The sequence below is a fragment of the Rousettus aegyptiacus genome, unplaced genomic scaffold, assembly GCF_014176215.1.
Source record: "Rousettus aegyptiacus isolate mRouAeg1 unplaced genomic scaffold, mRouAeg1.p scaffold_m13_p_14, whole genome shotgun sequence".
Lineage (NCBI taxonomy): Eukaryota > Metazoa > Chordata > Mammalia > Chiroptera > Pteropodidae > Rousettus > Rousettus aegyptiacus.
In genome coordinates, this window is record NW_023416289.1 from 16,011,456 (window position 1) to 16,036,068 (window position 24,613).

Below are 24,613 nucleotides of genomic sequence, written 5' to 3' on the forward strand. Positions count from 1 at the left end.
ATATCTTTTTAGTAACTTTCAGTAATCCAACCAAGTTGCTCTCTAGAAATATCATTAATTGTACTTTAAAAAAGTAAATATCTTACAATATTTGTCACAAACTTTTATAGTTATCACAGATAGAATACAAGATCAATTTCTTTATGGCTATAAGATTGCAAACATGGCTTCCTAAATATGACTTGTATGCAAAAAAATGAGATTAAATACTGACCCTAATATGTGAAACTCGTCGGCAATTTATTAATTTTCAGATTATTTTTGCTACCTTGGAGTTTAAATCAAAATAGTGTCTCTATTTGCTCTTTTGTGTTGTTGTTGCTTAAACTCAGAGTACTTTCCTAAGTATGTAGCACTGAAATTATTTTGTTAATTTTGCAGTTAAGTTGTCCGTTTGTCTACACGAAGGACATATTAAATGAGTTGTTTTAGTTGTCTTACATTTTATTTAAACTTAATGTAATACTGCTTTACATTTTGAGAAATGCAGAATTAAGCAGAGCGGGTTTTGTTAAATCTTATGTTTTATCCTCCTCATTGAAGAATGAACAGAACTTATAGAAGAGTTTAAATAAAATATAAAAACAATAACCAAATTCTTAAAGCCAAGAATTTATGTGACATGCCTTGCTTCTCGAATACATTTTAATTAGATTAGGAAAAGACTCTACCAAGACAGAGGTGCTGCTTTCTAAGTGTGTAACACACAGGAATATGCCGTAATCTATGGCTGAAAATAGGCCCATGAAACACAGCAATAAATTCAATTTGAAATATTTTCCATGCTGAGTATGATTAGTACATGTAAAATCATTATAAAAAGTTAAAATGTGGTAAAAAAAAAAACTGGAAGTTTTCAGAAACGAAGAAAGAATGTCCCCTTTAAGCACACATTTTTAACTATTTTTAACTTCTTACTAGAAGTCCTCACTAACACAATAGAACAAAAAAAGGAAATCAAAGGTATACAGATTGGGAAAGAAGAAATAAAACTGTCTTTGTTTACCAGTGGGATACTTGTCTATGTAGAAAATCCAAAAGAATCAACAATAAAAAAACCCTACAACTAATATGCAATTAATGGCAAGCTGTAGGACACAAAATTAACATACAAAAGTCAATTGTTTCTTATACAGCAATAAAGAAGTAGAATTTGAAATTAAAAACACAAAACCATTTATATTAGCACCTCCCCCAAATGAAATATTTATGTACAAATCTAACAAAATGTTTCCTATCTCTATGAGGAAAACTATGAAACTCTGATGAAAGAACTCAAAGGAGAACTGAATAAATGAAGAGATACTACATGTGCGTGAAGATGCAATGTTGTCAAGATGTCAGTTCTTCCTAATTTGACCTATAGATTCAAAACAATCTCATCCCAAGCCCCAGCAAGTTATTTTGTGGATATTATTAAACTGGTTCTAAAGTTTATAGGGAATGATAAAAGCCCCCAAATAGCGAACAATATTAAAGGAAGACCGATACTACTCAACTTTAAAACTTATCAGAAAGCCACAGTAATCAAGGACATGTAATATCGGGAAAATAATACACATATAAACAGAACAGAAGAGAGAGGTCAGAAACAGACCAACGTTGTAAATATAGTCAACTGATCTTTGCCAAAGGAGCAAAGGTAATGCAATGAAGAAAAGACAGTGTTTTCAACAAATGGTGCTGGAACAACTAGACATAGTCCTTATAACCGATATTAGTCAGCCAGAGGTGCCATAATTGAATTATACAGACGAGGCGGCTGCAAGTCCAAGATCAAGGTGTTGGAAAATTTAAAGTAGTTAGAGGCCTCTGTCCTTAACTTGCTGACCACCACCTTCTCATGGTGGTTCTATGTGTGCACATCCCTTGTGTTTCTTAGTTTTCTTATAAGGATATCTCATTCCTGTTAAATTAGCGACCTACCCTTATGACTTTAATCTTAATTGCCTCCTTGAAGGCCCCATCTCTAAATACAGCCACATTAAGGGTTAGGGTTTCAACCTATTTATTTGAAGAAGACACAATTCAGTCCATAACACACCTTTTACAAGAAAATAACTCAAAAGGAATCACAGATCTAGATTTAATGCAGAACTTATATCCAAACAAAAACATGCGCATGGATGTTTATAGCAGTTTAACTCATAATTACCAAAACTTGGAAACAATCAAGATTTCCTTGAGTGGGTGAAAAAATAAATAAACTGGGGTATGTCCAGGCAACAAAATATTACTCAATTCTAAAAAAAAAAGAGCTATCAAGTGAGAGAAGACATGGAGGAAATTTAAATGTGCATTACTAAGTGAAAGAAGAGAATCTGAAAAGGTACATACTATGCGGTTCCAACTATATAACATTCTGGAAAAAGAAAACCTATGGAGACAGTAAAAAGATAAGTGGATGCCAGGGGTTGGGGAGGAGCAATAAATAAGTGGGACAATGAGGATCTGGGGCAGTAAAACTATTCTAGATGATACTATAATGGTGGATACATGTCATTATAGATCTGTCAAAACCCACAGAATGTACAACACCAAGGGCGATCCCTAATGCAAAATACAGACTTAGAGGAAACCTTGAAATGTCGGTGTAAGTTTATCAATTACAACAAAGGTGCAACTCTGGTGCAGAGTGTTGATAGTAGGGGCAGGGAGATATGGAAATTTTCTGTACTTTCTACTAGGTTTTACTGTGAACCTAAAATTGTTCTATAAAAGTCTATTTAAAAAAAACTAAAATGCCATAGAAACAGTCTCTTGTTCAGCAAATGCTGAACACCTACTATATGCCAGATTTTTGTAGTTATATAAGATAAGCAGGCAAAGATGAATTAGACTAGAAGTTTATCTTTGAAGAACTCAAACTCTCTATGTAAAACAGAAACCAGCCAATGGTTACCTAACAAGTTAAAGTCTAATAATGGGTGTCCCTATAAGATTGCGAATGGTGGGTCAAGAGACAATGACATCAGTCTGCCAGGATAAGTGGAGATGATTTATCAATCATTGTCACCATTGACCATTTTAAGCATTTAAAATAAATCTTCAAAGTTGATGAATATTTGCCAGGCCGCCAATAAAATCTGAAGGTCTTTTAGAAAGATGAAACAGAATGCTCCAAGAGATAGGATTTGAAACAAGACAGCATATTTTAATAATTTTGACTTTAGTTGATATAATTTAGATGTACAAATAATACTGATGAAGATGATAATAAAATAATAATAATTCGACAAATCAAGAGCGTTGTTGTTGTTGTTTTTTTTTTTTTTTTACCAAGAAGGAACCCAGGGCAGAGAGTTTATATGACTTCCCCAAGCTTATTACCATGTAACACAGCTGGAACTCAGACTCAGACCCCACTGAATTCTGAGTTTGTGCTTTTACCATATACATTTTGCTCCAGAACAGACAAAAGGTCAGGATGTCATGGGCTTAAATCTGTTTTGTGGAATTTGCTCTTTCTTCTTTTTTATATAAAGCCTGTTCTATTGTTCTCTGTTGTCCTACTATACAATCAGACCAGGAATATCAGTTCTCAATAAAATAAACTCTCACTGAACAGGGTAAACAGTATCCTAAATGAAAACTACTCCTTAAATATGCCTGCACTGCTAAGAAATGAACAGATGCATCAGGAAATGGCTACCAATGTTGCACGAACACAGAAATTAACTTATGTTTTAACAAGTTGTGACTAGATGTCAATAACTGGCTAGATGACAAGTTGTAAAAGTTATTGCATCTCGCAATTCAATACTTTGCACACTTTTTTCTTCTCTTTTAAATTAAATAGTATCTTTGGCAATAATATAGGCAAATACTGTCATTTCTTTGTCATAAAGCTGGTCGTGAGGCATGTATTCCTCTTCACCCAGAAACGTAAAAAAGCACCACTTCCGTTTCTCAATAGCAAGAAAATAGACCAAACTCTTCAGGTTCAAAGAAAAAGCACTAGATGAGCTTGTGAAGATAATTTTCTTGCAGTGATTGATTTAGTAGTGTTAGAGATAATATGATATGGCCACAAGAAGGCAGTAATTTAATTTTGTAGAAATTCTTATTGCATTGGCACCATGTTATCACTTTTAATCTTGGCATTTTCATTTGAATTAGCTTAGAAAGATTCAGTGGGTAGCTTTACTGACAGCTCAACCCTCGGACTGGTCTTCTGCACTAAATTTTCTGGTGCTAACATTATGTTTTAAATCTTGTTATCATTACTCTCTACAGTCAATTAAGGAGTTATTTTTGCAGACTATTATAGGTTGAAATTGCTGGGTATAATTTCTTCCACACAGTAAGGACTATTTCTTTTAACAATAGACATTGTAAACTTAATTAGAATGGCGTGGCTGGTTCCACGATGAATTTCAGTAAGGGATAGTATTCAAATATCTAGATCTTTGAAGACATAACTTTTTCTGTCTCTCTGTTCCATATGCCACATGGCCAAGCCAGCTCCAAATGATGAACTGACTTCCCAAAAGCCTGCAATTGCTTAGACTCCTTACTTTTGAGGTCTGAAACACCTTTAAAAGAATGGAAATCAGCACAAAGTTATTGGTTGGCCCTGTAGTGATAGCTGCAGAGTGTGATCTGTACATAATACAGCATGTATCTTCCTCCCCTTTCAAAGCTATGAGTAGCTTTTACAAACTTTTCCACTGGTATAAGAACATATCTAAGGCCATCAGCCCTTGTCATTCTTGACTCTACCGAACATACTTTTCAGATTAGACCATGTTGACAGCAGTTTAGAAAAGAAGGCAAGGAATTAGGCTCTCTTCTAAGAATTCCACTGAATTTTAGCTACTTGCCTTTTCTTTGCAGTTTTGCTCATGTGTTTGTTTGTTTTTTTAAAATTTCCTCCTGCCCTTGATAATTCAGTCAATGTGCTGCATACCAACAAACAGTTCTTGGAATCGACCTGTAAGTGAGCACCTGCCTGTAAGTTTCTGTGAAATGGTCCTTGAAACCCTTTTGTAACCAGCCTGCTCACTGCACGGCGCCAGGAAACCAAAGAACCATCAGGCGCGGTTCTCCACCGCGAGGTCATATTTTGCATCATATGCAGATGTACACTGTTGATGAAACTTAGACAAAAGAGCGTGACATCTCCTACGCAGGTAAAACCGCCACCTGGCGAGTTCAGTTATCTGTAGTGAGTGCTGTAAAAAAGACACACGGATCTGGCAGGAACACAAAGGGGTGACTTTCAGCTCTAGCTTAATGGATTCCATTCGCATCTCAATTAGGAATCTGACAAGAGAAGAGGGATGGTCAGTGCAGAAAACAGAAATATGTGCTTAATACAGGTAGAGCTGGGAATGTTCTTTCTCTTCCGGGTCAGAGGAGGCCTGGCTAGACGACTTTTTATCTCTATGAAAACAGAGGCCTGAGTGCAGGAGGCACTGCTTGAGTGTAAAGTGCAAGGCTCATACAGCACTAGGTCATGTACCAATTCTGTCCACTTACACACATACTATGTTAAAAATATTTGTGTAATTTTTTATGTACAGCAATCTCATCTACCAGTCTAAATCTCAGGAGCACAAAGGCCAAGGAGACTATCTATTTTTGCTATAATTATATCTTTAGCACATATCTCAGTGTTGAATGAATAAGTACATAAATGAATTAAATATACCTTTTATTTATTATTTGGAAGAATCACCATGATCAGAAAATTTACTGACCCAAAACTTCCATTTAAGACCTCTTAGAAGTTAAAATTCTGACTTTTAGTCAATATAATTGAATATTTTTATCTAGTGGTGTTTTAGGGGTTTGGTTAATGAGAGACAGTCCTGAGTCTAACTATCTTTGAGCATACTGCCAGCATGGGGTTCTGTCAACTTCGAAGTAAGAAGTTGACATTGGAGTTACATTGACTTCACCAATATCCCTCTTTGGGGTCTGGCTTAGTGGCTGCCATACCTCAGCTAGTTTTTATATTGTCCCTTCCTTTAAATAAAACATCGTGAATACTACCTAGCTTTCAGAATGACAGTCAGTGCTATTCAAATCACATGAAGACATCTATAAATATCTCCTTGGATTTCCCATGGTGAATATAAAATTAAATGTACAATACTTACAATACTTTCCCTTGTTAAGTGAATCAATGCTAAATTTTATCCAGTTTTCTAATATAATCCAATAAGGAGAAATACCTTCCCCACATTTAAAGTACATACTTTAGTAGATACATATCTATATATTAAGTAATGCAGGTAAAATGAAGATTGCAAAACATAATGTAAACTGTCTCAAGAAACATACAAGAAACATGTATGCATATTTAGTTAGATTTAAAAGCCACAAACTAAGGGATTTGGATATCTCTTTTTCTTTCTTGCCAAATCTGATTTCAGATTCAGAGGAACTAACATTTGCATGATATCCACTATGTGTTTGGCTCTAAGTGAAACAATTGTATATGTGTTATTTGTTTAAAACCCAGGTATTTCACAGAGGTAGCGACAATGGCCAAAGACTGGTGAAGGTCAGGCAATAAGTGGGAGGAAGAGGATTGGAAACCAGAAATTTAATCCGTTAGGTTATACAATCTCCTCGTTTAGTTATCTTCAAATAGAATCTAAAAATAGATACTATTCAAATGATATTAGTATCTACTTCGTTGAGACTACTAAGGAGCTTGAAGTAGTAAGTGGTAGTTAATAAATATACACAAAACAGTTAGATCAGTGTGTGGCACATAATTAATGCTAAACAAGTAGAAACTGTTTATTTATTTTTATTATTATAGCCCTCATATAATAAATGCATTATTATTTTCAATGTAGCACTCTATTATGAATTTACAAACTACAGGGAAAGTGCACGCATAAGGCTTATTGTAAGCCTGTTCATCTTCTTTTAATTTTATGGAGTATTTCAATCTCTATCCTGAACTCAAATCCTCCTTGGACTAGGTTTGACATTATGTTTTCATTTGAGCTTCGGATTCTTAATCTTATTACTTCCTGTTTTCCTAAAACTGGAGTGAATAAGCTACTTACAAGAGCATAAGCCGAATTTGTTCAAAGCCGTTTAACTGTATTTACTCTGCTTTTTGGTTGATCTTACTTCCCCAGTTCCTCATCTTGAAAAAATTTCAGGGGGATTACAAAATTCAAAAATATGATCTTGAATGGGAATGATTTTGCTGGGACATCCTACTCATTGCTACTCGATTTGTCTTCTCTGAATGTCAGAGTCAGACACACATACATACACACACATAGTTATCAGTTTGTTGTTCCATATTAGTGCTTTGTTATTATTTTTGTTTATATTTGCAAAGATCTGAAAAGTATAAAAGTATAACCCCAATTTTACGGATAAGATGCCTTAGGTGCAAAGGAGTTAAGCTATTTGTCCAAAGCACAGAGCTAGTAAGTGAAGAAACTGAATTCAAATCCAGATCTGGTTGAGCCCAAAGTTCATCTTTTTCACCAGTAGTCACACTGTCTCCTGCTTTATCAAGGCACCAGACATTCACAAAGCACAAGCATGTGGTATGTGCTCGCGAAGATAGCCTTTGGCTCGGCACAGTGGTATTAACCTTTCTAGGCCACCAAGTTCAGGGGAAGGTTCTTGGAATCACAAGGTCCTAAAGATGGGGTATGATGGTGGGCTGTGCCCAAGGAGTGCTGTACTGTCATTGACAGTTGTGCTGAAGACATGAGCATTCCCTGTGTGCTTTCTCAGCTGCCCAACCCTCAACACCAAAAGTTCTTTATTGGGAAGGCATTAAATCCAATGGATTGCTCTCGGTTTCTAAAGAAACCACACTAATGTAATCTCTTTGTTTTGCAATTGCTCATTCAGTAAGCCATTGCTCATTATACTCCTTGGAATTTGCAACCCTGGAACAATTGTTCTTTGTTGATCAGGTCTCATTTGTCATTTTGCAGGCAGGCAAGCTTATTTGCTTATAATACAACCCAAATAATTAGCTGTTTACCTGGCAGGTTGGCCATGACTATGTACAACTAATGACCACAAATGAAAAAATTCAGGATTTGTTGAAAGAAAAGGACTGCAACATTAAGCATGACTTTAATCATTGATATTTTCCCCTGGGACTGATGGTCTTAAACCAAGCCTATCTATCTATGATTATGGAGTATTTGCCTGGTTTCTCACACAGTACCTTGGCAAATCAGACAAACCAGGATTTCCTCTGCCATTTATAACTGTGATTGTGGGCAAGTTTCTCAAACTCTACGAAATTCAATTTTCTCCTGTGTAAGATGGATGCGATGACAGTTAAGTCATGGGTTGTTCAGATGATCACATAAGACAATGCATATGAAATGACATATCAGCTCCTCAACATATATCGAGTAATTTCATACCTTCCATGTTTAAATTGCAAGCACTTGAAGATGAGCACTCATCTCCGGGACTCATTTACATAGTCATAACTTGTGAATAATATTTATCTTAAATGTGAAGATTAAATAGATATGGTAGCAGTGCCTAACACACAGTAAGTACTCGCTAATTGTTATTCGAGTAATTTTTATATATTTGGAAAAAAATCAATGAACAATTTGTGTGATGTTGACAATGAAAATGGTAGTGTTAATGATAAAATATTCCCTGAATTTATCCATTAACTTTTCCACAGTCTGTTTCAGGAAACTTTAATTAACTTTTCTTTCCTCTTTCCCATATTAAATTATCCTACTAAAGTGACCACAGAACAGTTTTCACATTCTCTCTCTCCTCTCTTCAAATCTATTTGAACTTGAATCCAAACTTCTCATTCTTCCTTTTGGGAGCATGTGTTGCAATCCGTCATCTCTGACTGATGATTATAGTCAATTCTTTATCGGCATAATTGCCTTGTTTTCTGCTCTACTGCAAACACAGAAACATTTTGCACTCATTTCCTAACAAGACTTTTAAAAAAATTAAATATAGTGTTTAACAGCACAGTCCATTTCATTTCTATTCTCTACTAATGCCTATAATAATCATGATCCTACTTTAACAAAGAACATTTACAAAGTTCCTACTATGTGCCAAGTACTCCGCTACGGTCTTTGTAAACATCATTGCATCACTCCTATAACAAGCCTAGAATGTAAATATTATCATCCCTTCTATTTATATATTTACTTATTTCCATGTCAAGTTCTTGGACTCCAAGTTCAATGCAGTGATGACCATGACCCACTACCTCTCTGAAAATGATGTGACAGAGAAAAGACAACTTAATCACACTTAAGAGATCTGACAATAACAGAATAATACTTTGTATGCCAGGACATGGACAACTGTCTTTTCAACAGTGACAGAAGAAAACTTTTCTCTGAACCAAATTAAAATTTACCTCCTCCTCCTCTCCACCTTTTCCATTAAGTGTAAGGCAAGCTAGAACCTGCAACTTCGGTGAATACTAAATTGAACCAAGGTTTATGTCACAGGAGGAGCCTGCAGATCTTCACACTTTCCATACTGGGATTTCCAAGTAGGTTCTTATTAGTCCTGAAGCCTGACACATTTCAGGTGAATCTCAGTCAGGTGGAAACATCATAATGATTTAAAATGTGACTTGCACAATCCAGAAACCTGAATATGAATTCTATCTTTGCCTTTTACTCTCTAGGTCATCTTGGACAAGTTACTTCCCAAATGTATGCCCTAGTTCCCACATTTGAAAAGTAGGGGAAATTATAGCCATCTTGCCGGGGGTAAGGATTCAATGAACAAAACACACGAGGCATTCAGCATAGCGCTGGTACGCTGTTAAGTATCCTACACTTGGTATTTGTTATCAATAGTAGTTGAGTAGGCAGTGTTGTTTTTCAAAAGTAAACTTTTCTTGGTTCCTCTCTCCCTTGTAACTGAACATTACTTATCACTTCCTTCCCTGTCGCCTTTCCCCACCCTTCTCTTTCCGTTAAAACAGGGGCAATGCAAAGGATGGTTCATAACTGGAAATTGTATTACTTCTAAATGTCAGTCAGTGATATTTTCTCAGGAGAACTGATTCTTCCAAATACTCCCAAAAGAACATTATTTGAGAGGAAAAACAACTGAAAGATGATTCAGAGTTTTGAGCTGATACATCTGATGATTAGACTTGTCTCGCCTCCTTTTATATAACTTTGGGCGATTTCCTGGACCTGTGAGCAGGAGACCATTCTCCCTGATCATTCTCACACAATCTTACATTTTTGTTTTAAGGAAGGGGTCTTCTGAGCTTTTATAAAAATATTGCAGATGTATTTTAAGCATTTTCACATCTTTACTGAGGACAACTTTGGACATGAATTATATTGTTATTTGATTCTGCACAGAGTTATCGGGAGGCATTTACTGAGCTCTCCTTCACAGCAGCTGTGTTGAGGGTCATGCCTGTCGAAGGCGGCACGTTTCCCAGAGCGCTGAAAGAGGAAGCTCTACGATGGTGGGGACTCTGAATATTTGCTAAATAAAAAAAATAGCATTTCTGTTATTCCTAATAAGGGCAACAATGTATTTACTAACACAGTTTTCTAAATTTTGGTATTATAAAATATGACATAAAAATGGAGAGAAAAAGGACAATGCTATGCATGATAGATGTTATATCTTACAGATTATGCACATAGTCCAAATAATTAAATAGAAACTACTGAAAGATATCAATATTAGGTCTCATTTGAAAAAAATCTGAAACTGAAATGAGTATTACTATCATGTGTCAATTTAACATGGTTATATTTTAAATTATTATTAAATCAATGGTGTATCTTACAATAAAAGCTATCTTCGGTTTTAGTAAAATGTCACTCAAATCAGTAAATGTTTATTACTTTGGCTGAATACAATATAAATAAAATTAACTGCTTGGCTGTAAAGAGCAGTAATTTTTTATATAATAAAAAAAACAAATCTCATTTTCGATACTGATAACAAAATATCTTTACAGTAAACAAAACAAAATATTTGCGATCTGTATTTGTGATAAAATATATAAAAGAAGTCTTGCATAAAAGAGAAATGCTGTTTCTGCATGAGAAAACTGAAAAATATAAATATCACTTTTCCAGATTAATTTTGAGATACAGATGTGATTTACTAAAATGTATTATTTCATTTATTTAGTCATAAAATATTTTTGAGCACTTATGAGGTGCCATATTCTATGCTGAGTGCTGGGGATTCAATGGGAGAATCCAGGTGGATTCCCACAGAGTTTAAAAATGCAATCCTTAAAAAAATTTATGAAATAAGTGCATACAAATAATTTTAAAATACTTCTACATTTAACTAAATGATAACCAAATATATAAGAAGCTTGTTCTCCTGAAAGATTTGACAAGTATGCTATCGAATATTTCTTTGATAAAGAAATCTCCAACAGAAAGTCTTTGCTAATAGCAATAAAGACTAGCGCTATGCTTCCTCCTTCAAGAAACACAAGAACTCAGATCAAAAGAACAGAGTAGAAGTCTAAGGAAAATATCTGATAACATATATGGAACTTAATATATAATAAAGTAGGATTTCATAGTAATGAGAAAGAGGTAATAATTTAATAAATGACGCAGGGAAACTGGTTAGCTATTGAAGAATAAGAATTAATGTCTAAACAGACCTTATAGCATATGTCAAAACAAACAATAATAAGTATATGTATGAGTGTGTATATGTGTGCATACATACATGTGCATATGTATGTAATAAAATAAAAAAATTAGTAAGATCTTCCAAAGTATAACAACTTTGTAAGCTTTAAATCAACAAGGAAAATCGGAAAAGAAGATGTAAATTCAATACTGTAGAAATTTTAAATATGACAAAAAATAAAATATAAAACAAGAAAAAACTTTCACATCAACTATAACTGACATAATATAACTGTTATACCACATGAAGGCCTAACTCACATAACTGGATGAAGAAAAAAATCGAATCTCCAGTAGAAATAAAAATAGAAAGGAATGGTAAAATTCACATGAGAGGGAATACATTTAGGTTTAACAGATTTATTCTGTTCAGATAATCACAGAAATGTACACTAAAGCCATTTAATGCATGCTTTATATATATTAATAGAAATAAGCACATTACTTTGAAATATCCTTAAAATGTGGTGGTTTCAGTGTAATTGAAAAGTCATTTGATACGATCCATTAACCATTATCCTCTTTCACCTGCCTATAGGTTACATTCTTAAGGCGCTGTTAATTCTGCTTCCAAAATAAATCGAATCTGACCAACTTTCCCCATTTCTACTTCTATCGCCTTAGTTGAAGCTGCAGTGACTTTTGTTCAGAAGACCATCGTAACATTTTCCCTGACCACCTCACTTTGACTCTTCCTTATTGTGTGCTCTGAAGACAGGGATCCTTACAAACACAAACCACACTGTTATTCTTCTGAGTAATGGGCCCCAGTGTCTGCTTATAATAGATCCTGTACTCTTAATCATGGCCCACAAGCTGCGGCATAATGTGGCTCTCACGGGTCTCCAGCCATATTTGGTGCCACTCTCCCTCCTTCGCAATGCCCGGGCCTCTCTGTCTTCTTTCTATTCTTTTTCCAGCTTCAAGACCTCCTTTGACCATGGAGTTCCCTCTGCCAGGAATGCCATTCTCTCCTTCCTTCATAGACTGGCTTCTTCTCATCTTGAGGTCTTGTCATACACACCTTCACTTTAACATGGACTTCTCTACTGCCATGCTGACATCAGACCACCTATTTCCTACTCCTACCCACATTCCCATCCTTCACCATCCCTTTTCTTCTTCCCTGTGCATACGATTTGTGATTATTCATTTGCTCTTTTTTCTTGTCAGACACTTAACTAAATTTCAAGTTTCATGAGTGCGGAGCTTGTTTTGTCATGCACAGCGCTATAGTTAATCAATACTATTTGAAGAATGACTAAGTGCATGAATGAATGAAATCTCTCTGCCTTCAGTATTCTCATCTTCCCACTGCTACACTAGCTTTCCATCTAGAGTAATCTTTTCAATGTGACTGTGTTCTGTCTTATTTCAAGCATGTCAGTGGTTTCTTATTGCACTCATGACAAAGTGTAAAGCCTTTAACAGATTTGTTAGTTTGCTGTGGCTGCCATAACAAATCACAAGGCAAAGCTGAAACTATTTATAAGATAATTTAGGTAAAAAGAATTATACCCACATTATGAATACAACTATGCAAAATGTTCATGGGTATAGAGGTCTCATATGAAACATGAAAAGAAATTGCTTACATGCCAAATGAGGAAATTGGGGGATGATAATGCAGAGTTTTTTCCCATTCTTTTAGTGTTTTCCAAATGTTATTTGTATAATAGAACCATTTTGGGGCAAAACTCTCATGAGATGAAGATTAACTGATTTGAACTCCACAAAAATCCAAGCAGAGGTTCCTATATGCTTTCTGAGTATTCAAAGTGGAAATGCCTGTCTTTGGCTTTGTGTTGAGATGATGATGATGATGATGATGATGATGATGGTGAGGATGATTTATAAGAGAAAATAAAGTAATCGAGATGATCTTAATTTTGGAGGATGTTGCCTAAGTTCATTTACTCTACCATGTTGTTACATTCATTTTCTATAAAATATAGAAACTTGGACAAATTGTTTTTCTTTGTCTCCCCACAGAATTCCATAAATATATCTATTATTCCATAGATAACTCTTTACTCACAGATTTGTTTACAGTCTTAAGGGCTCCCCTGGCTGGTGAATTTCTGCAGAAGTGCTTCTCGACTCTCCTTGCATTTTAACTTTATCTGAAGAACTTTGAAAAATGCTGATATCCAGTACTCACCCACTCCCAGGTTTTCTAATATAATTGGCCAGGGAGTGAGACCAGGTGTCACTGCTTTAAAATTCTGGTAGTTAGGGTTGGGACCCACTCCTCCTAGGAAGGACCTGCTTCTGAGCCACAGCTACTCCAATGCACTCCTTAAGGGGTATGAGGTCTGCACAGCTTTTGCTTGGATGAAACATGCCAGTGTTGAAGCGGAATGTTCCTGGCATGGTTGTCAAGAGTCTGCATTTCGTAGACAGATTCTGAGTTATCTTTCAAGTCTCAGTTAACATTCACTACCTATAAAATAAACTCCTCTGACCACCTCTTCTAAAGTCGGTCCCTGCCTCTCTCTTTCACAGCATCCTCTTTGTCACATACCCAGCACCATTTTGTAAGGAGGACAAACCATGGCAGTAGAGTCAACAGTGGAAAGAAATGCCAGGCCTTTTCTGTCTTGAGAGTGTAACTATGCCAGGCTACCCGCTTAAACTAAGCAACTCTTAGGTAACTCAGGGAGGATGATATCAGTGTGACACTGCATTTTCCATCAATCTGTTTCACTTAACTCCATACATTAAAATGTGTAACTAGCAGAGGGGTGTAATGTATTCAAATTACAGGTATAAGAGAAATGTGTTAGAGATGGGACTGTCGCATCTAATTAAAAAGCTATTTTTTTTCCCCTCTTCATAGATTTTAGGTGTTTTCTCAGTTTTCTCCATCGAGTACATGTTGCTTTGACAAACAGCAAAATAACATTAATAATAATAATATGTTTTCCTTCAGAAAGAAAAAAAGCCAGTGTGAGTCACACGTGGGTTTGGCTTAAAAGCACCTGTGAACGTAGCCTTTGGGGGAGCCTCTGCTCTCACCATCTCCCTCAAGTTTCTTTCAAAATCCAACATCAACAGTCTAACACGCCTAAATATTTGCACTTTGCAATTTTATTGCTTTCACCCAATAAACTCTGTTTCTATAATTTCTCTGTTCTGCAGAAGTTAAAGTGTGTTTCTCTCTTTTAGCCAAAATCAGGTCAATTTTATTGGTTCTTAAAAATAGGTAGGTAGCTGGTTAGCAAGCCCATGAAAAGGTATCAGATGACTCCAAGTTTATGGAAATCGCTTTAAATAGATTCCAAGTTTATGGAAAGACTGAACCTCAATCATGCTGACTGCAGCAGAAAGTGGAAATTAAGTCTTCCCTGAGGATGGTTGACTATTTAATATAATTTTTAATGATGAAACATCTTTAAATTAGGAGGAGTGCAGCTATTTTGACCACAAAGGGAAATATAAAATGTAAGCCCCTGAAAGAACGAAGAATAAAAGTGAATTGAATAAGGAACGATGAGAAGCAAAATAGCATCTCAAATCCTGAGATGATAAAAGCCTTTCCTCCGGGGACCCGTTTTCAAAAGTGTCCTCTACAATAACACCCTTTCCCCAAACGGCAGTAGTGTTTACAAATAGGTCCCAATTACATGACTTGATTACAGATTCAACCCAGTGTTTGATGCACCAACTAGACTCAACACACATTCTTCTGCCTCTCTGCCCTTGCAGTGCTAGATAAAGGGCAGCTTCACAGAATTGCAAATACTTTTTTTTTTTTTTTTGGTCAGGAAAATAGGAAAAACACATCTGCAAAGTGATAAATGTTACAGGAAGTGTCTGAGGGAGTGAGGTTTGCTGCTTCTCATCTGGCTTGGGTGACACAGTAGCTGACAATTAGGAGTGTGTGTGTGTGTGCGCGCATGCGTGCGTGTTTGGGGGTGGGGGTTCATTTTTATAGTTCCATCTAAATTCATTCACATCCGAGAAGTATTATATGCATATTATTTGTAGCACATAGTCAAGCCAGATTACAGCTGACCTTTCCAGAAACAGTGAATGAAAACACATTCCTTTGAGAGAAGAGGAAATAGAACCATAGAATTTAGAGTCTTTACTTGTTTGTAAGAAAAACAAACTAGAAGGCCAATCTCTTAACTCCTAAATCAGTGCTCTTTCCATTAGACAGTGCAGCTTAAACGTGAACACGCATAGGAATCACAGGAGGTCTTGTTAAATGCCCATTCTGGTGAAGCAGGTCTAGAGTTAGGCCTGAGTCTCTTTTTTTTTTTTTTTTTTTTTTATTAGAAGCTCCGTGCTGCTAGGCCAAGCACCTCACTTTGAGAGGCTAAGTATTAAATCACAGTAGCCAGATAAAGCACATTACTTAATCATACTTTGGCTTGAACATGCTGAACTGAACTAGTTTTTTCCAGGATAATTTTTCTTTCTTCTGGTGAGAGGGTCCCAATTAAGGTAGAGAAAGAATGGGGAATAGGAGAAACATAAGGCATCTGAAGTACTTACTAAGTGCCCAGTACTGTGCTAGGTACTGTGGCTGACATCCTTCCTTCCATTATAGCATTCAGTTCTAACTGCAACCATGTAGTCTTTTTTATATCTGCTATGAAATATCCTCCAGTAACCTAGAAAAATAACAGAGCAGGGGTCCCACCCAGTTCCTCTGCCCTAGAATCCTGTCATTTACATTACAACACAGTAATGCTGGCATGTTGGAGTTAATTAAAATACATCATTACGTCCTTGTTTATTTTTGAATGGATTTCAATATTTCCAAGGCTGAAGGTGTGTGAAGTTTATAGTAGCTGCTTTACTGGTGACTACTGATCTTGACATAGGAGTTCTCAGCTTGCAGGAGGCAGAGAGTTTGCAACGCTGTCATAAGACATAATTTTGGACGGATACTAAAATAACTTTTATTTTCTTCCCTCCTATGTGGAAGATGAAAATTGTTGAAAGCTGGAGCCCAAAGAAATGTAAATACAGCTTATTCAGGTTTGGCATTTTAAAAGAGGTCACCCCCATCAGCTGTACAAGCTCTTGGCTATTATCACGTTTTCTGTCACTCATGTTGATTAAGGTTGATAAACAGTGCAAAGCACTTAAGGTAGGCCAGAGGGCACAAAGAGAGATGGAGTAGACTTGAAAAGGACCATTTCCTGAGACTAGAAAAGTCCATCCTCCCTTGGCTTCCAAACAGGAAACACTGTCCTTTCAAAGACAGAGTAAGCATCTGGCAAAGGCTGTGTGAGAATGTCAACTGGGGGACAGTCAAACAAGCTATGAACCTGCTCGGTAGACCAGCAGCCACTGGAATCATCTGTCTAGCATTGTGATCCCCATTCCAGTCTCCTGGGTTGGCCATAGATGGGCTTTGGAGTTAGTACATGAAAACTTTTGTGGGATAAAGGAAGTGTATTTGTCAGTGATGTATCATCTCTATTTCTACCAGTGCTCTGTCATATCCCAGTATAACTATGATACCAATTCCAACATGTGAGGGCTTTCCCCTACCCACAAGCAAATCTCAGACACAAGCTGGGTGTCCTACAATTTAACACATGTCTGACTCTGCCTACTCAGAGACAGGGTCAGATTGATAGGTTAAGGGCTAAGTCCTATTACAAGACTCCCCTCCTCACTCCCCTCTTAACCCCTCTCCCAACCCCCATAATTTCAGGGGCCAACTGCAAGTCCAAGTTGTCTCTGGTCAACTGGCTATAAACTGGAGGTTCCAATGACCCCCACCTTGGGTTTGATTAATTTGCTAGAGTGGCTCACAGAACTCAAGAGAAATATTTTACTTACTAAATTACTAGTTTATTATGAAAGGATGTAACACAGGAACAGAAAGATAGAAGAAATGCACAGGGCAAGGTTTGAGGAAAGGGCAGAGCTTCCACGCCCTCTCCAAACATGCCACTCTCCTGGAATCCTCACAAATTCACCATCCCAGAAGCTCTCTGAAACCCATACTTTTGGTTTCTTATGGAGGTTTCACTACATAGACATGATTGATTAAATCATCAGATATTGATGACTGATTCAACCTCTAGCTGCTCTCCTCTCCCTGGAGGTCACCAGGTGGGGCAGAAAATTCCAACCATCTAATCACAGGGTTGCCTTTCAGGCCCCACCCTTAGGTGGAGTCTAAAAGTCACTTTTGTTACTCTAGGCACTTAAAAAATTCTAAGACGGTTTAGGAGCTCTGCCTCACAGATAGAAGCTAAGATCAAATATAAATCTCTTACTATAAATCACAATGTCACATCCAGCATTGGAGACAACCTCCCGGGCAATGATATTATCATGCAAATCTTCCTTAAAAATGACTTTTTCTCTTCTCTTTCTTCTTAATTCAAATTGGCCTCCTACTCACTAGCTTCTTTTCTTTCCTTTTCCTTCCACCTTTGTACATACTGCACTACCGAATCATTAAGGCCCTTAGGACATAAGAGGGCAGTCTCAGGAACAAAGCCTCGGGTATGCTGACAGCAGAAACAGAGTTTTAAGCAGACTAAAGATAATCTTGACCTCAGTTGTGTTTCAGCTTCAGATTCCTGAAGGTGGATCGATCCTACTGGCATCCCCCTCAAACCAGACAGAAGGACTTCATGAATGACTTCAGGACCTGATGCAATGATCAAGTGCCTCTTACCCAAGCCTCGACCAGTCAGTAGAGCTCACGACCCCAACTCCCTCAGTTACCGTGACTAATGAGCTTTCCCTTATATAACTATCCCCTAGAGGCTACTGGGGAGCCAGGTCTTTGAGTGCTAGCACACCTGTGTCTCCGGGCTTGATGCCATTTCCTTAGATGAACCTTTACTTTCTTTGCTGCAAACTCCTATTTGTGCCTTGTTTGTCTTTGATGCTTGCAGGCAAAATGAACCCCTTGTGTTTGATAACAATGGTATCTAACACATATTCTTTCCCCTGCCTGAAAGAACAGTGTGACTGTTTCAGCATTCTGCTGCCTCCTTCTCTACTATGAGAAAAAAATGCCCCACGTAAGCCCAGGGACTTGTGTGTTGGGGGCCAGTCCTGTTCACTTCCAATTTTAGTAATCTCCACTCTCTTTCCTCTCTGCTTTCCTCTTACAACCAGAGTATTTTCTTTTCAGTGTTTAGAAATAAACTTTAGATTCAAGAAATTGTTTTCTGTTTTACAAAATCTCTAAGATATAAAAAAAAAATAAAATAAAAAGGGAAGAGAAACTATATGGAGGGTATAGTAAAATTTGTATCTCAATAAATTATAAAAGTAATTAATTCTCTTTCAGTTTGCTTGTTTTCCCCTAAGCAGCACACTTATGAAATATGGTAAAGTCATTAGACACAAACAAGCTGAGATTCGACGCTGAAAAATGTTAACAGAATAGTGTGTGGATTTGAGAGAAACTTAGCTACTGCAAAATATGACTAATAGTACTCCATCAGGTTGGCATAAGGATTATGTCAAAAATTCTAATACTGTACAGTTTCATAGTGCCCAATACATTAGATCTCTGTTGCCTAGGATGTGTTTAATCAAACCGGAAGAATGTTATATTCCAGGGAAATAACATTATTTATACCCATCACATTCAGAGAGGTTTGAAAGGAAACTTTATACCAATTTGAAATAATCCTCAACCTATACCACTCTAAAATGAGATTAACCCTCAAACAGATATTCACCAATTCTAATGGTTTAAAAAAAGAAAAAAAAAATTATAGTGATGAGTTCATGGTTAAATTAATTTTTGAGTTGTTTCTTTTAAATATAAAAGTTCAACTTCATTATATAAAATACAGAAATATTTCCCAGTCATTTTCATTGTGTGACAGAGAATATGATTATGTTTGCACAACACTCTGGATTAAATGGTTGAGGTTGCTTGTAGTGGGGAGCGATGGAGTTGGGGCCCACACAGCCCCATGTTCCACCTGGCAGTCCCTAGAGCTGACAGACTTGCTCTTTTGACCTATTTGCAACAAGTTAAGGAATATCAGAGGCCAAAAGTTGGGAAGCTCTGAGCTAAGACACAGAAAAATGGTTTTCACACATCTGTGGAATCTGAAGCATTGAAGCTACCTTTGGGACTGAAGTACAAACTGGAACAAATAATAAATTAATTAATCGCTGTATCCATTGATTCACTTAACCCAAAGTGCCTTCTGATCTACTGCCTGGTTGTATGGGAAGAAATAAAACCCAATTCCTGCTTTTGAGAGGCTTCAGATCTAGAACAGATGTGTCCAATAGAAATAAAATTCAAGTTTTAAATGAGATCTACTATGCAATTTAAAATTTTCCAGGAAGTTTTAAAAGAAACAGATGATTCTAACATATTTTAATGAATCCAATATATCCAAAATAGTATCATTTCAATATGTAATAATATGAGTCACTAAGATACTTTGCATTCTGCTTGTGTGTGTGTGTGTGTGTGTGTGTGTGCGCGCGCGTGTGCGTGTGTGTGTGGTAAGTCTTTGAAATCTAGTATCCTCATATCAGTTTGGGCTAGTTATAGTTCTAATGCTCATGTGTAGCTAAAACTTACCTTATGAAACAGTTTGGGTCTAGAAACACAAGATAAGCCTGTAAACGGGTAAGAGCAACAGAGACGTGGATAGGGATTAGAGAAAAAAAAATGAAGAAAAAAGAGTGAAACTCACTTTTCAAGAGCACTCAGAAGAAAAGGATGCAGATTTTCATCTTCTATGATTCTGAAGAATAGGCCCACTTTCCTTATCCATTTATGTAAGACGATATTGAGCCAAATCTTCCTTTAATTGCCCTAGAAATTGTAAAAAACAAAACAAAACAAAACATTTTGAGTATGATGTAACACCTTATCTTTATTTGTTCTTTTTTTTTTGCCATTTATACATTGTCAGTGCATTTTAATAATTCCGCATGCATTAAAGGTACAGTGTTTTTCATCAAGGAGACCTCTGTGCCCATCACTTTCCTTCTCCCTACCCAGTCAATGGGGCTGTAGCAGCTGTCATGTGTGTAGCCTTGATCCAATTGTGTAAAATCAGGCAACAAAAACATGGGTCTTGGTGAGTTGGATAAGAGAACGAGGTGGGGAAGAAATAGAGAAAGAGAGGAAAAAAGAAATCTACTTTAACAAGATCTTCTATTTTAATAAATATAATTGAGATGGCTTTACAAACCATTAAGCCCTAAATTCCACAGTCATTTAACTTTCAAATTATTTGGGGCTGTTGCCTAGTGACTTACTTGTGATCTTTTAGAAAGGACACCTTCTAGAACCAGACTAGACAGTAAAATGAAGTGTAATTTACTAAGTGGCTCAAAGGAAGGGGAGGAATGTAATTCAATAAGTACTAAAGAGATATGCAAAATTCATGGGTTTCTTATGCCTTGCATTTTAGGATAAGACTGTTCCTTATTTTAAAATTAGACTTTTTAGCAGGATTATTCAATATCAGCAGCACTGAAGTTGGCTTTGGAACTGTAATTTAAGGTGTAAATTAAGGTGACCTCAACTAGGATGAAATACCTCTCAAGAAGCTAAGATATAAAATATGAGCCATTTATAGGAAATGGAAGACAATTGGGAGCTATTGAAAATGGACCAACAAAAGCAAAAAAGGGAAAGCAAAGAAACAGATTATAGGACAAAAGCCTAAGCACCTAATTTAAAACAAAAATGGTTTCTTATGGTTTATGATAAGTGATAAACAGAGTCCACTGTGTGGCCATAAAAATATATCTTTAACTCAGAAAATATGAGTCTCAATATCAGCTTAGTGTCATGATTTAAGTTTACAGTCATTCTCCTTGAAAGAGTTACAAGGTTGAAGTTACCAATCATTTTAAATGACATGCATTTGAAAATTATGAACTATGACCAAGAGACATTAGTTTCTAGTGCAACTTAATCACAAATTTACCTATTTCAAGTTATCGTTTACATATTTTTTACAGCAGCTACAGTGGTGGAGTATTAATAGCTATAAAACTTCACCAAATCAGTATTAGACTTCTAAGGAAAAAAAAAAAAAACTCATAAAACTCAAAAGAAAGCCCAGCACTGGAGCTCTGCCTTCTCTGGCTCCAAGTCAACTTTGTCATAATAAAGTCGTTCAAAAGACTTGAGGAGCCAAGAGGGTCTATTGAGAAACCTTGTGGCGTTATAACAGGAAATCTCTGATTCACCGAGAGGACTAATGAGCAAAAAACCCCATAGGAAATTCTGAAATAAAGCTTCCTAAGAAATATTAAAATGGCAAACTAGGATGTTGACTCTCTTAGGGTCTAAAGAAAGAAAAAGAAGGGAGGGAGGGAAAGAGGAAGGGGGTAGAAGAGAGAGGGAAGGAGGGGGAGAGAAAGAGAGAGAGAAGGAAAAAGAAAAAAATAGAAAGGAAGAAAAGAAAGAAAACAAACCTAAGGATAAAATGGTCATTCACACAATTCTGTCTGGGCAGCACTTTTAAATTTCAAGATCGTCATCTTATAGACGCTCTCAGGAAAGAGGAGAATCACAAATCACCAATTGTCAAGCAGAGTTAAACAAAGTGCAGGAGCTAGAATATTTTAAATGAGGCACACAACTGAGAAGCCATCCCACTGGAGACTGGAACAAATACAGAAATCCGTTCCTGTCTCCTGGACATTTCTCATGGGAAGATGGAAGTGGCGGGGCCCAGGAACAAACATTTCTGAGTATGTATTAATAGGAGATGCTCTGCAGCCTTTCTATCTAGGCTGTGGTCCATGGGCCTGCCTGCCCCCTCCGCCTAACCCAGGAAGCTTGTTAGAAATCCGGAATCACAGACCCTCGTCCTTTGGACCACACAGTCCCTTTTTGCAAAAACTCAGGGGATTTTTAAGTACATGAAAGATGGGTGCAGAAGCAAAGCTTCCCATCACCTTTATCATTTAAGTTCTAACAGTTATTACTCTCATTACCAACAGGAAAATAGGATCCCCAATAACACTCTAAAGTTGTCCTGCTGGCTATCTACAGAAATGCAACTCCAACTTAAATTATTCAAATTCCTCTAGAAACAAAAATAAAAATAAGCAGAAAGGTAATTCCAACTAAAGCCATTCAAAGTCCTCTAAATATAATAATTTTTTTTTTGCTTTGCAGTACATTTATGTACATATATTATATGTATATTTATATTTATCAGTAAACTAAGAACAACAAAAGATTTTTGAGATTATATTTCATTTGTTCTTATTTGCTTTTCTCATTAACACAGAGTACTTAAGATGTGCTTAATAAAGTGTTGATGGATTAAAAGCTTATTTATGAAGTACCTGTTCTGTGTCCTCTATAAAATATACCCCAGTCTCCTAGGATGACAGACAGATAGATGGCTTAAAGTTTAAAATCAAAGTGGAAAAAAAAATGCCTTCAAAATCAGTAAGAATCATCAAAACCATTTTCTGTTTTTAGAGATGTGGGGGGAGAGGGAGTCATTTTCCAAAGTTATCTCTCAGCCTAAAAATGGAGGAGGGGAATGTCAAAGTGGGGGAGGATAAATGTCCTCCCCAAAAGTTTCCAATCTCTTTTTAAGGCCAGAAATTTACTTGTTGATTTTCCTAAAGCAGTGTGATTGCTGAGAATTAAGCAAATGCGCATTCCCATTGTAGGCTATCAGAAGAATAGCTATCAAATCAATCATTTCTTCTCTCTCTCCTCTACTCATAAAGCTGAAAATTCTAATGCATATCAGAAAAACCTGAGTTGATGGCAGTAAAATAATTTCTTAATGGAGCTTGTAAAGAATCAGAATGTGCTGGTGTGGCTTACAGATGGGTGTAGGCACCTTGCTCCTCCTTCCTTTATGAGGTGAAGTCCAGTTTCCTTTGCCTTGAGTCTGAGATAACCTTAGCTGTTTGCTTGACAAGTAGCAAGTGACATTCTGTGGCTTTGATGCTAGGTTATAAGAATGGCTTTAGCCTCCAGCATGGCCTTTTGGAACTCTCTGAGAGCCCCGAGCTGCCAAGTAAGAAGTCTGACTGCCTAATACTGCTTGCTAGAGAGGCCACATGTAGAGGCTCTGGTTGAAGTCCCAGCAGAGCCCAACCTCCCTGTCACACACACCCTCACCCAATCCAAAGCACTAGACACATGAGTGAAGGTATATTGGACTCTACAGTCTACCTGCTAGCTAGTTACCAGTAAGTGACCTTTGTCATCACCACCCAGTTTCAATTCCTCATCTATAAATTTGTGAAGTATAATCATACAGCTGCCGATTAAGCCCATTAGTTTGGGAGTAGTTTTTTATGCAGCAGTAGATAACTGGAACAGCTGGCACGACCAAATCCGTTCACGAGGAAGCTTTCACTCTGGATCTAGTTTCGTCATTATGTTCATAGTGAAAATCAAATAAATTCACTAAGGAATAGATTTACTTTGCAAACATGTCAAGAAATTTCAGAAATGTGTGAACAGATTATGCAGTAAACAACTAGTCAAGAATCCCAACCTTTGTTCCTTGCCAAGTACGCATTTAAAGTGAGAGATTATGGCCCTCGCTACCCAAAAATGGAACAAAGCAAGATTCCACTTGAAGAAGCTACTGTCTATGCAGATGATTTAAAGGCTTCCCACACTTATATGCGAAAAGCACCTTGAGTGTTCCAAAGCAATTACTGCAAAGATAACTGCAGATGAAATGAAGCAGAATGTTGGATTTATCTTCATGTACAGTTTTCCACATAGTAAAATGTCTCCCATTTGTCTCTGTTCCTTTGACATTAGATTGATCAGTTAACCAGCTTTAGCAGCAAAAGATCAACCAGCTGACAAATTGTTCCCCTTGACTTAAAAACACACCGAGGCCTTAATTTTAGGCCTAATGATGGTAAATCACCCTTCTCATTACCACGAGAGGCACGATACGACTTAATCAAATTTCTAAGCAGTTTGTAAAACACTGTTTGTGTGTGAATGTCAGAGGCATCAGGGTAATAAATGGGTGTGAAGTGGACGGGGCCACGTGCAG

At 36.7% G+C, this 24,613-nt stretch overlaps 1 long non-coding RNA gene across 1 annotated transcript in view; it reads right to left on the reverse strand.

Moving 5' to 3' along the window:
* Positions 1-20,384, reverse strand: part of LOC107513691 — a 158,615-nt gene extending 138,231 nt beyond the window's left edge. Inside the window, exon 1 of the long non-coding RNA XR_001597609.2 lies at positions 20,294-20,384. This is a non-coding gene — a long non-coding RNA (uncharacterized LOC107513691). The remainder of the gene's footprint in view (positions 1-20,293) is intronic.
* Positions 20,385-24,613: the final 4,229 nt, after the last annotated feature.